General features: G+C 33.4%; 1 long non-coding RNA gene across 1 annotated transcript; it reads right to left on the bottom strand.

Annotated features, from left to right (window-relative positions):
- Positions 1-2,924: 2,924 nt before the first annotated feature.
- On the bottom strand, positions 2,925-5,035 carry LOC132759532 (uncharacterized). The gene is made up of 3 exons (XR_009629729.1): positions 4,570-5,035; positions 3,824-3,940; positions 2,925-2,983 (listed from the first exon to the last, which is right to left on the bottom strand). It is a non-coding gene; the product is annotated as an uncharacterized LOC132759532 (long non-coding RNA).
- Between the last annotated feature and the right edge of the window lie 7,512 nt (positions 5,036-12,547).

Below are 12,547 nucleotides of genomic sequence, written 5' to 3'. Positions count from 1 at the left end.
TTCTGTTATCACAACTTAATCAAAAATATAAAACAAATTAATATCTGTACATATTTCATATTGTAGCTCAACTCCGCATATATAGTCACTTGGAAAACATTTGAGCCGCGTCACGACAAAACCAACATAGTGGGATGCGACCAGCATGGATCAAGACCAGCCTGAGCATCCGGGCAGTCTGATCAGGATCCATGCTGTTTGCTATCAGTTTCTCTACTTGTAATAGGGTTTGTAAGCGAACAGCAGGGATCCTGATCAGACTGCGCGGATGCGCAGGCTGGTCTAGATCCATGCTGGTCGCAAACGCATTATGTTGGTTTTGTCATGACACAGCTCATTTTTACTTCTATCAATATCAGATATAAACAAAGCATAGCATATCTAATTTACTTTATTTATTAAATTCAAGATTTACAATCTCCTAATAAAAAGAGTTGGATAAAGGTGAGATAACATTAAGAAAATATATGGTCCTAATAAAACAATTCAAATAAGAAAAGCATGAAGATATCTATACCTTTATAGCAGGTCAACACATTCAACTATCTGATATAAAAGTTTGTCTTTTGATCATTTAAAAGATTTATACAATTCTTCTCAACCCTTAACCTGCTGAAATCAAAACTGAGACAGCCTTAGCCCAGGCTGAAAATTTACTTTAGAACAGACTTCTATGCACATTGCAACTTAAACTTTATTGCAAGTTAATGAAAATGAATAAGCTTTAAATTCAGAGAGTAAAAAAACTAATTGTCTAAAAAATTATCTGTAGCTCTGCTTGCACTAATGTATAGTCTGACCAGGCTCTATACTGTTGTATGACTAACTTCAAATTTTCATCTTCATATCTCCAAAATTCAAAATGAACAGTTCCAAATGGAAACTGAACAAGTCCATTTAAGAAATTTTGTAGGATAAGTTTCAAATTGTACCCAGTGAGCATGCTTAAATTATACAAAGTGAGTATGCTTAGACAATACACAGTGAGCATGCTTAAATAGAACAAAGTGAGCATGCTTAGACAATACACAGTAAGCATGCTTAAATTATATAAAGTTAGCATGCTTAGATAATACACAGTGAGCATGCTTAAATTATACGAAGTGAGCATGCTTAGACAATACAGTGATCATATTTAAACAATACACAGTGAGCATGCTTAAATAATACAAAGGGAGCATGTTTAGACAATATATAGTGAGCATGCTTAGACAATTGAGCATGCTTAAACAATAGAGCATGCTTAGACAATTCACAATGAGCATGGTTTAAAGTGAGCATGTTCAAAACTTAGACAATAACAGTGAGCTTGTTTAAACAATTCATAGTTAGCATGCTTAAACAATAATAGGAAGCATGCTTAAACAATAATAGGGAGCATGCTTAGACAATGCACTGTGAACATGTTAGACATTACACAGTGTGCATGCTTAGACAATACACAGTGAGCATCCTTAAACATTTGCAGTGAGCATGTTATACAATACACAGTGAGCAAGCTTAGACAATGTACATTGACCATGTTAGGCAATACACAGTGAGCATGCTCAAACAATACACAGTGAGCATTCTTAAACAATACTCAGCATGCTTAGACAATGTGTTTGTATGACCAGCTTAGGATGGGTTATTCCTTTTGTTAATCCTATGTTTCACGGATTCAAGTAGAAGGACATATCATATATAATAAATGCATTAGTTCATGGCAAGATGATGCCATTACAAAATAAAACAGCACTACATGGAATTCAAACTAAAAAATCGCAGCTTATAAGCATTAAGACAATGATTTTCTCCATTATAGACATTTTTTACAGTTAATATGAAACTTAAGTGCAAATCATATGTACATGTATCACATACAATATTTATTACTTATACCAATACCCCTAAATCTTATAAAAACTATAAACAAACAGGGATAAATATTACTTGTTAATAATCAAGTCAACAGACTGTAATGTGAAATTTTACAAAATGAATTTTAAAATAAGAGGTAGATACATATTTGAATAAGATTTTTATCAAACTTCAATTAACACTTTGCTGTCAACATGGGAATGCAACATCTAAAATATTTTAAGAGAAATATGTCAATGATGTCATGATGAAAGACGGTGACCCAACATTCTTGGTCATTTTCATAAAACGTAACTAAAATTGTACTTTAGTTTTCCCTTGCTTTGCATTTGAAAGTACTGAGATTTTAAAAGGTGCTGCTTAAAGGGCTTTGAAGTAAGAACTTTTAAAACATCTTATGTAGGGTTAAGGTTAATAAAAACACTAGTTTTGCAACTAAAGTATTTGTATAAACAATTCTTAAGCTTGTAAAAATCATCTTCATTTCATATCTGCATTTGTTCAACAGACTGGCCTCAATTTTTACATATCCCTTCTCCATTTTTGTAAACTGTTTGTCTCGATGTTTTTAAAACCTTGCCTATTTTGTTAAAATTGACATTAAAATTGAGAATGGCATTGATAGTGTTTTTATATTATAGTCAGCCTTGGTCTTTTGTTAAGCAAATAATTTACATAGTTCAAAAACTAGATTAACATGATATTAACCTGAAATAAGTATTAAGTGAAGCAAGCAAAAACCTACGTATAGACTCTTTACACCTGCTATATTTTAATATTTTAATACTTAAATCACTAAAAATGTTAATGGTCCATTACAAATTCAAAATAGAACAAACATTGTTCATCACATAAATTAAGAAAATGAAACATTAAGCCATAATTTAAGGCTTTATTTCACATTTAAGTAATCAGATACAATATTTTTCCCCAATTATCTTATAATAATTATAACATATTAAAGAAAAATCATACATAAATCTTAACTTCAACAGATTCAAACATAATGCATACATTAAAGATGTAAACACATTTTTATGTAACGATATATAATGATTGGTACTTACAACGTTCTCATATCCCATGTTTGCGGATTTTAACTCCCACACAATCCAAATCTGTCCTAAAATGAGAGGATTTACAAAGTTTTAAAGTCTGTTCAAATATTTACATCTATATCAATAAACTTTCCTATTCATAATATTTCTATTGAAAGTTCGTAATTGGAAACTTTACAAAAGTATCTAAAAAGTTTATTTTTAAAAACACACGATAGTAATCAATAATAAATAACTAGAAAAGTGAAGTAAATAACTTTTTAAACTCAGTATAAATATGTTACAAGATTAGGGGGCATGAATAGGGTAGTTTTAGAATTCTAGAGACACAAGTATTTTAAAGAGAAAGATGTTTGCAATTGCCTCGGTAACTAAGCCATTTAAAAGAGATGTTAGATAATTGCGCACACCTAATATGACTATGTTATCAGTGTTATACTTAAAATGGTATTTTCTTTTCTTTATTCAGGGAGACAAACTTGCTGGAGTGTATACAGTAATAGATGCAAGATTTGTCTACCCTTTTAATGTGCCCAGGGTGATCAGGGTTAAGTATCTTTATACTGTATGATTTAAACAATATACATGTGTATTTCTTCTTTTTCAAACCTCTATGTTCATTATATTTTTAGTATCTTATTTTGTTTTAATAGTCCAGACATCTCATGAGGATAAAAAAGATGTTGAATTAAAGAGAGGGTCACATCTATTTTGTTAAAAAAAATCTTGCCTTAGTCAGGTTTTTCTTAACAATACTTTTTACACTACAGGTAGTTATTTATATATCTATAAGCTACTAATCAATTGTTTATCTCAATGGACCCAAAATCTAAAACTCCTATGTAAGTTTTACCCAGTGGCAATAGTTTTAGACAAAATATTGATAAATGAAATATTGTACTGACATGTGAGTATGTGGCATGCAATCATTTGGGCTTCCTGTCCTTGTATGCATGTCAAGAAATACTGTCGTATGAAGCCATATCAGGGTTCTCTAACATTACCACCTATAGGCAAATACGCTAATAAGAAAAATAATAATAACTTGATTATTGAACAGAATTTTATCCTATATAATCCAATTATAATTAAATGCATTTGCTTAACAGACATTATTCATATTTGGAAAAATCTTTTCAACAATATTAAGTGAAAAATAAAAGACTGATATAAGGGTGTGCTATAATTATGTTGCGTTATATTTTGTGCAAACCAAAGAATTACTCAATTTGGTACCCCATACAAGCCACGAAAACTAGTGGTATTCAATATTATGTCAACATATCAGGATCTTGAAGATTGTGAGCAACAAGCTGAATTTGGTATGCCACAAAAAATGTGAATGGGCTTATCAAATAATATCTTAAAATATCTTAAAAAATAACTACTTGCTTGCCACACAGGCGCTAGTCACATAATCAAATATTTTACATAATCGGTCTATATATGTATATTAAGATATCTTATTATAGTATATAGCCCATATAAAACTTTAAAAAGTTTGTTTCAAGCACCTTAGGCTTGTCAGTACTGGGAAAAGATGCTCTAGAAACCGAATCTCCATATCATTTACTGCAAGTCTGTATAAGTTTGTGTAAGTATTGGATGCAGATCACACACTGTGGAAATGGAAATTATTCTTTAGACCTACCTACCAAATAGCTCAATCATTTTCGAGAACATCAAGCATGAAAGTGTAATCAGCAATGTGCATGATAGAAATTACGTTGTGATGCAACTATAATAGCCATTTTATATCGACTTTAATCGCCAGAAGTTGTTCCCTTTAGCTGTATTGGGGGCGAATATGCGCTTCTTTCTTTATTTATTCATGTCTTCCACTGCCTTTGAATAAATTTACATGTGCACTACAAAAACAATAGGAAGTCCACGAACTGCATCCAAACGCTTGCCAAGTTTTCTGCAGACCAAGATGCCCGGTCCGGAATGTTACGGATTGCGGGGTTTAGCTAGATTTATGTTCACTGGCGCGATATTTTTAAATTTACATAAGAGTCGCAATGTCAATGGTTCCCTTTTGTCGCTACAGCGAAGCTAATCAAATTTCTGTAGGAGTTTGAAGCCATTTGACCTTTCGTCACGTGCACTTTGACCCTTTTAAGTATAGCGCTATTGTAAGTAAGCTTAATTTATAAGATAGAGCAAGTACAAAGATCAGCTGCTAGATATATTTTAATGATTATGACTATATAGGCCTACAACTTGGCTACAATTAGTGTCTCAAAAATGATAAATGATCTTAATTGGCAACCCCTTGAAAAGCGTCGAAATATCAGTGCTGTACTTAAACCTACTTATATAAAATCCAAAACAACATTGTTTTTGTTGAGCACCAACACCTTACTCAAACAAGGAATCTGAACTACCTGATACCCTACTCGAGGACACAATATCATCAAAATTCTTTCTTTCCTAGGAGCATACGTCTTTAGAATAGCCTTCCTCTAACTGTTCAGTCTAGCCCCAGCATCTTTACTGAGAGGCTTGACCCATTCTATAAATTCTAAATCGCACACTATGTCTTTTGAATTAATAGTCTTGTAGTACTTTTATTCTTTTAACTTTTTAATTTTCATATAAATTATTTTATAATTTCTTTTATTAACAGTTCCCTGACAACGCGCCTGCTAGTCATAATCGGAAATGATTGTTAAGCAGTATGTTACACACGTACTAGGCCTATATATCAAAAGTAAGGAAAAAAACTAAAAGTTTGTAGAAAAAAGCTAGATCTACCGTTATTTTTTAAAAACATAAAGATCTGCGGCAAAAAAGAACAGCGATCCACACTTATTAATGGCTATTTTCTCAATCTATATAATCTGTTTTCCAATAATGTCAAAACCCTTATGGGTACGTAGACAATCACATGTTGACCAGCGTACAAAGTTAAAGAGTTTTTTAAAAGATAAGGGTAGAAAGAATATTAAAAATGTTAAAAACGGGTTTAGGGGACTTGGTGATACATCGCTGCACTGAGCTGCTCTGTGGTAGGAAGTAGCCCTGGCAACTGCAGGGGTTAGGTGGTTCCAATGGTAAATATACAGTCCCAGCAAAGAATATATTAGATCTATAAAGTATATGTCTGCATTTGCCATATGTTTTATAGATATGGCCAAAGGCATTTTGCATGTCGATAGGTGACATTTGTTGTTGAGTAACATTATAATAGTCTGAAGTTGCTACATGAATCTTCTTCTTCCAATACTGTACATAACCCACTCTGGGGCATTGACGTACAGGGTGTATGTACAAAGTGTTGTGCGGCGAATAAGTGCAGGTTTAAAAGAAGAACATGTTAAAGATAAAATCGACTCCGGCATATTAGGGCCCCATGACTAGTCCTCCCTTGAAGGCATCAAGGTTGGCTGCTGTGGCTAGGTGCTCTGGAAGCTGGTTCCACAGGCGAATGGCCGAAGGTACAAAGGAGAACTTCATGGTGTCTGTTCTGCAGAATGGGACATGGAATCTGTGTCCGTAGCCATGGCCACCAAGTGTCAGGGGGTGGAAGTACTGTGCAGCTGGGATGGCTATGAGGTTGTGCGTGATCCTGTAGACCATCACTAGCTTGGCATTGGAGCGCCGATGCTGTAGAGTTGGCCAGCCTAGGGCAGTGGTGCTGCTGGTAGTTTTGTAATCGCCTTTTACAAATCGGGCAGAACGCCTTTGAACAGCTTCCAGCTGGTTGATGTTGGTGGCTGTGTGTGGGTCCCAGACTGTGCCTGCATACTCCAGGATTCGTCTAACTAGGGTCTTGTAGGCCTGGGCCTTGATGTCTTGTGGGCAGCTTGTGATGTTTCTTCTAAGGAATGATAGAGAGTTGTTGGCCTTCTTGATGGTAGATTCTGTGTGTATGTTCCATGAAAGATTATTTGCGATGTTGACCCCAAGGTACTTTCCACTTTTGACAGATTGAAGAGCCTATAATTCAGTGGATGGACATGGCGTGATGTCCGGAAGAGGGGTGTCAAATATTCTTCTATCCATGGGTAGAATCTATAGCAACCAGACCATGGTGAATCTTGTAGAAAAGGGATAGATTAGCATCTATAGTCTGAGTTCCAGTTTTCGAAGATTAAGGGACTGAAGCATGTCCGTGAAGCTATAGGTCTGACCATAATCTAGCTTGATCCATCCAGGTGCTCTTCTTTTGTCATTTTCAATTTATTTTATTTTTATTTTGGTGTGAGAAGACGATTTATTATATACTTTTAGATTGGCTATTGCCAATCTATCGGGCTACAGGACTGTTTTGACCTATTAGGATACGGGACACGCCTATTTTTGCCCGATCCAAGTACATGTATTTTTTACCAATATGATATCGTTACCGTTACCCAACCTATTTTTACGATATAAGGAGAAGAGTACCCGTAAATGTAAAAGCTACACACGGTGATCCTTGATCAAGTCTGTTTATGAACGGTAGTAGTAATTAATGTTTTCATAACATATGTCAAATGATAATTATGTTGTCGGAAAATGATTTGGCTTTTCCTCTTTGTCAAATCAACTGTGCTAAAAGATTTATATTTAGAAAATAAATGACATAATTAGAATCTGTTTCGCTCGTTTTACATATACATATAGCTCACACAATTTAGAAATTGAAAACGGTCGTTAATAGTGGTATAGTCAGAGAAAACCGATTGTGTAATTTGTGCAACTAAAATGTAATTGAAAATGAAAATCATTTAATGCATTGCTGTAATAATTGTAGAAACATATAATTAAATATCATTGTATGTATCTTAGCCTAGTGAGAATAGTTTTAACTAACAACAAGAAGAAAAAAAAAACATTGCTAAAACATGAAAGATGCTTTTACCGTTAAGAAATAATACCCCGCAAAATACTTTTTTTTACTATAATTTAAAAAGTTTAGGCTAGTTCTAGAATAGGATGTACAAGGATGAGGAAAGTTCTTTCACTTTTAGGTTAGTTTGTAAATTATTACAAAATTTATAAGGCAAACGGAAAACAAGTAAAAAGGACACCTTAAATAGAAGTTTTTCTTCTTAGAAAAATCATCAATATCAATATGCTATAATTTGATTTCAATGTTTACAAAATGCGTATTTTCATAATAGCTACAAGAAAAATTTATCATGTCATTGTAATGCAAGCATTGCTAATTTTTCTTTTTATATTGAAATATACCAATTTTTACATGTTAAACAGTTATACTTCAGCCGAGTACCTTTTTAAAAGATACTTCTTGTTCCATATGAGATTTTAACATCCCTATGCAGAGCGAAAAATTGAGACATTCAGTTTCCTATTTCGAGCTTTTGTTGTTAGATTGAAAGCCTCAGAATGCTAGACCAGCCCTTTATATTTTCTCCCCTTTATACTCTCTCAATAGTAACTTATTTATGTTTGTTATATGATGCAGTCTTATTTGAGAATATTTGTTTGTGTGAAACGCTGGGCACCGTTATGATAAAAAAATATAGTAAACTGCACATTTTCAAAATAAGGAGATATTTAATAGATTTTATCATTTGAGCCTTTCATAAAAAAAGTCACAAGGTACATGCCCAATATGCATATTTGTGCATTTTCACGGGGACCAACTTCATATGGTTCACCGAAATGTGCGTCAATAAGAAAGATATGTTGGGATCCGGTAAAACATGTACTGCTTAAACTCTAATATGAGGAAGATATTGAACGGTAAGTTTTACAATTTTGAGTTATTTTTGTTAATATGAACTATTATTTTACAAAAAGCCGACATGATATGCGTCCTTTTCAAATTTGCCGTGTTGTACTTTCTTTAGAGATTCTATTTTCTCTATTTTATGGTCACATTGGTGTTATTTGTGCCGTGTGGCGGCCCCGTACATTTAATCAAAGGTGTTATATTGTCGATCCTTGAAGATCGTTCAGCACGACATTATTGTTGTGTATACCTGTTATGTGGTATTTTTAGTTTCATATATTTGGCCTTTTTCAACTTTGGTGATTCCAGTATTCCTACTTAAATACTTAGTACTGTATAATCACCCTTAGGATATGTTCTTTGCATTTTAAATTTGTCTTTTGACGTCTTGTCTGTGATATGCAGGCTTCATAACTTCAGATCAGCTTTCAAAATTCCATTTTATTTAGTTCCGCCCATTGTTTTCTCCTTTAGGGCACATGCAGTCTTTACTTTGGACCATACACTGCTTTTCATGAAATGGCACTATATATACTGTATAATATACTGTGTCGCATGGAAGGTTCCATGATAACCGCCGTATGGACACATCTACGGGACCGGTGTTTCTCAATAAAAAAAATTCACCATTTTCGTGTTTAGATATTGAACTCTGCTTAAGTCGGTGCTAGGTGGATGGTAACTTGCACTTTCCAGTACCGTCCATGAACAGGCTCAATCAAGGCGAGTCTGCAACATTTTCAATTTTGCCGTCCTGGCTTTCTTTAGGGATACAGTTTTTCTCTATTTTAAGTAGTTCCTTGATAGTTACTCATTTATGCATTGTTTATTTATTTATTTATTTATTTGAGATTCTTCTGTTGTCGTGGGTTTAGTTGTGTCAAATATTCAACATCAGGATGAAGAAAATTACTGAAAATCAGCTCAAAACACAAAACAATCAAACAATTTTGATCTGTGATGATAATAAACATGTCCTATCAATTCTTTAGAAATCAGCAATAAATTAATTAAGTTAATTATGATTAAAATGCATATTGTAATCCATATGTTGATATATGTAAGTGTCATTCCATGAAAAGCGGCGTTTAGTCATCAATTAAAAAAAAAACGGAAGCAGAATTCAACATTTTTTCATGGCAATGATGAAATTTATATAGGAAAAAACATTTAAATCTTATTGCATATGACTATTTTGTAAAAACTACAAAGCCAAAAGCTTAGATATTTGGTATGTGGCATCATTTTGTAGATTTCTACAAAAGTAATATTAATCATGACCCTCAGGTCAAAATTGGTCCTGCCCTGGGAGTCACTTGCTTTATGTAGACTAAGGTATAGGAAAACACATCTTATATTTGTTTGTTGATAACTACTATGGAATTATTTTAAGCCCTAAAATAACTAATTGTGCTTTATTGGTTTGTTTACCTTTTGGTATTTTAGTCACTGTTTCTTAGCCTCAACATAACACCTTCTCATTGGTTTAGATTTGGTATTCATACACCTCGACTTCTTTCTAGTTTTCATTGCTATTCGTGTTTTCGTAGTGTTGCCTTATTTTTGCTTGGGGTTTTCCCCTAATTGAAAGATTATTTTTGATTACTCAACGCAATTTTACAATCGGGGACATATTGGCCCGCTTCTGGTGCTCTTGTTTGTTCTTTCTTATATGCTTGTTAACTAGCAGTGCATTCTGTATTTATCAAAGAGGAGATTCTTAGTGTCATAGCGTATTTTTATGTTTGCATATGGAACACATAATCGCACATGGATCACAATGTGAAATTTGGCCATAATTATCTTCTTGGTTGCTGATTTCCAAAGAATTGTCCAAACAAGGATTTGTGTGTATGATTTTCATCATTAGGGCTCAACATTGTGTGATTGTAGTAATAATAGTGTTTTGAGCCTGTTTTCGGTCATTTTCTTTATCGATATACACCTGATCAAACGACAACAATAAAAGTTCAGAAAAAGACTGCATCAAATGACAATATATGAATTGGTAACTATCGAAGAACTATATATAAGGGTCAAATAACATTATTAATAAAGAAAAAAAATCACAACTGGAACACATATCGTTCAATTTCTTGAAAATAGCGTCGTCATATTGGAGTTTAACCAGATATATATTTTTTACCGAAAACCAACATGTCTTTCTAACCGTTGCACATTTCAGTGAACCATATGAAGTTGGCATTTGCCGTTTTCTTGACAAGTCACTGTTTCATGAAGACTTATTTTATCATTATGCCCATTTATGACAGAATACAGTTTAATGTCGTCTGCAAAGGATTTAGCTTTTTTCATCAGGAAGGTCATTTATAAATAATAGAATTAGAACAGGTCCTGTCACAGTTAACTGGGGAACACCACTTGTTTCAGTTTGCCATCCTGAAAAAGTTCCGTTCTGCTGAATGTTTTCTTACAATTGTTTATCTTGCTTCTTATACCAAAGTTCTAGACTTTAGTAAGTTTTCGTCTGCGGGGACCTTTCGAATGCTGCAACACTTTATAGATATATATACCTTCATCTTTTGCCTTTGGCCAATCTTCTATATATTCTAACAAGTGCAATAAAGTGTGTGGTGCACATTAAGATCTCCAACGTTCTACACAATGGTTCACTAGTTTCGAAAATAACTTTGAGATTTAATGTGTCTGAACCTCCTAATTTAGAATGATTAAATTCTTTTAACGGCTTTTTTCTTTCTTTTTTCTTCTTCTTTTTTTGTGTGTAATGTTTTAAATGATTTCATTGTCAACTAATATACAGCTTGTTTTAATTTCAGCTACTGGTATAGGTTCAGCCTCTGTTGTAAATACAGATATAAAATGCTTTATAATATTGAATTTGTATGCGATTTTTAGATCAACTATTTATTTAAAGTTTGTTGATTTTGATTTGTAATGGAAACCCCTCTTAACTTTTTGCGGGGTTTGCTTTATATTACCTGCAATATTTTGTTTATATATATATTTAGAACGTTTCATGCGTATCCCTATCTTGTTACGTGCTATTTTATATTCATTCAGATTGTATGTGTAATGTTTCTCCTTGTGTTTATATTTCATTCACTGTCTTCTTTTTATGTCCTCCTTAGGGGGCATATTGTTTTGTAGCATGATGTCGGTCGGTCCGTCTGCGGGTCCGTTTGTCTGCCCCACATTGTTACCAATAATAACTTGAGAACGCGAGGGCCCATTACTCTAAAACTTCATAGATGTATTGGTCTTTTGCAGTAAATGATCATTTTTGGAGGGCTCAAAGGTCAAAGTCACATTGACATTGTATGGCAAATGGTTTCCGAGCAACATAGCATACAAAGCCCGACATGCTGACGAAGGGGGCATGCAACTTATACAAAAATCTCTTGTTTCTTTAATGACACTTGCGTTTTCCTTATCAATTTTGCGATTATTTTGCCCTGAATGTATTTTTATTTTTGTTGTTTGTTTGGAAAGGGTTTCTACAATTAGTCTTCTAGAAATTGCCAATAGCTAGCCGACCAGTCTATTAAATTCAATTCATCCTTCATTGTTCGCTTTATTGTATTTGAATTTGTTTTTAACAACAAACTTATTTAAAGTTTATATAAATACATGATCACTTTTCCCTAAATTGTTTGATATCATTTCTTCTTCATCCGGTAAAAATCAGATCCAAGGCGGTTCTATAAGAATAGACCGATCCATTGTAACTAATTCCATGAACTCTGATTCCAGTGTCATTGCATTTGTTATATTTGTCATACTGTTCCAGTCGTATTTGTTAAGGTAGAAAAAAGTCTGTAAATGAGGTGATCCCTATAATAAAAATATTATATAAAAATTGCAGATCAGATTTGTTTGAGTCTGTTGTAGAGTATACAGACGGGTATAATGGGGACGGTCAAACTTGTGCTGTTGCATTGTCTGAGATAAGCCACCTTTTTTT

This window comes from Ruditapes philippinarum, unplaced genomic scaffold (genome assembly GCF_026571515.1).
Source record: "Ruditapes philippinarum isolate M1 unplaced genomic scaffold, ASM2657151v2 ctg5185_1_1_1_1, whole genome shotgun sequence".
Classification (NCBI taxonomy): domain Eukaryota; kingdom Metazoa; phylum Mollusca; class Bivalvia; order Venerida; family Veneridae; genus Ruditapes; species Ruditapes philippinarum.
This window is presented reverse-complemented; position numbering and strand designations above follow the sequence as displayed.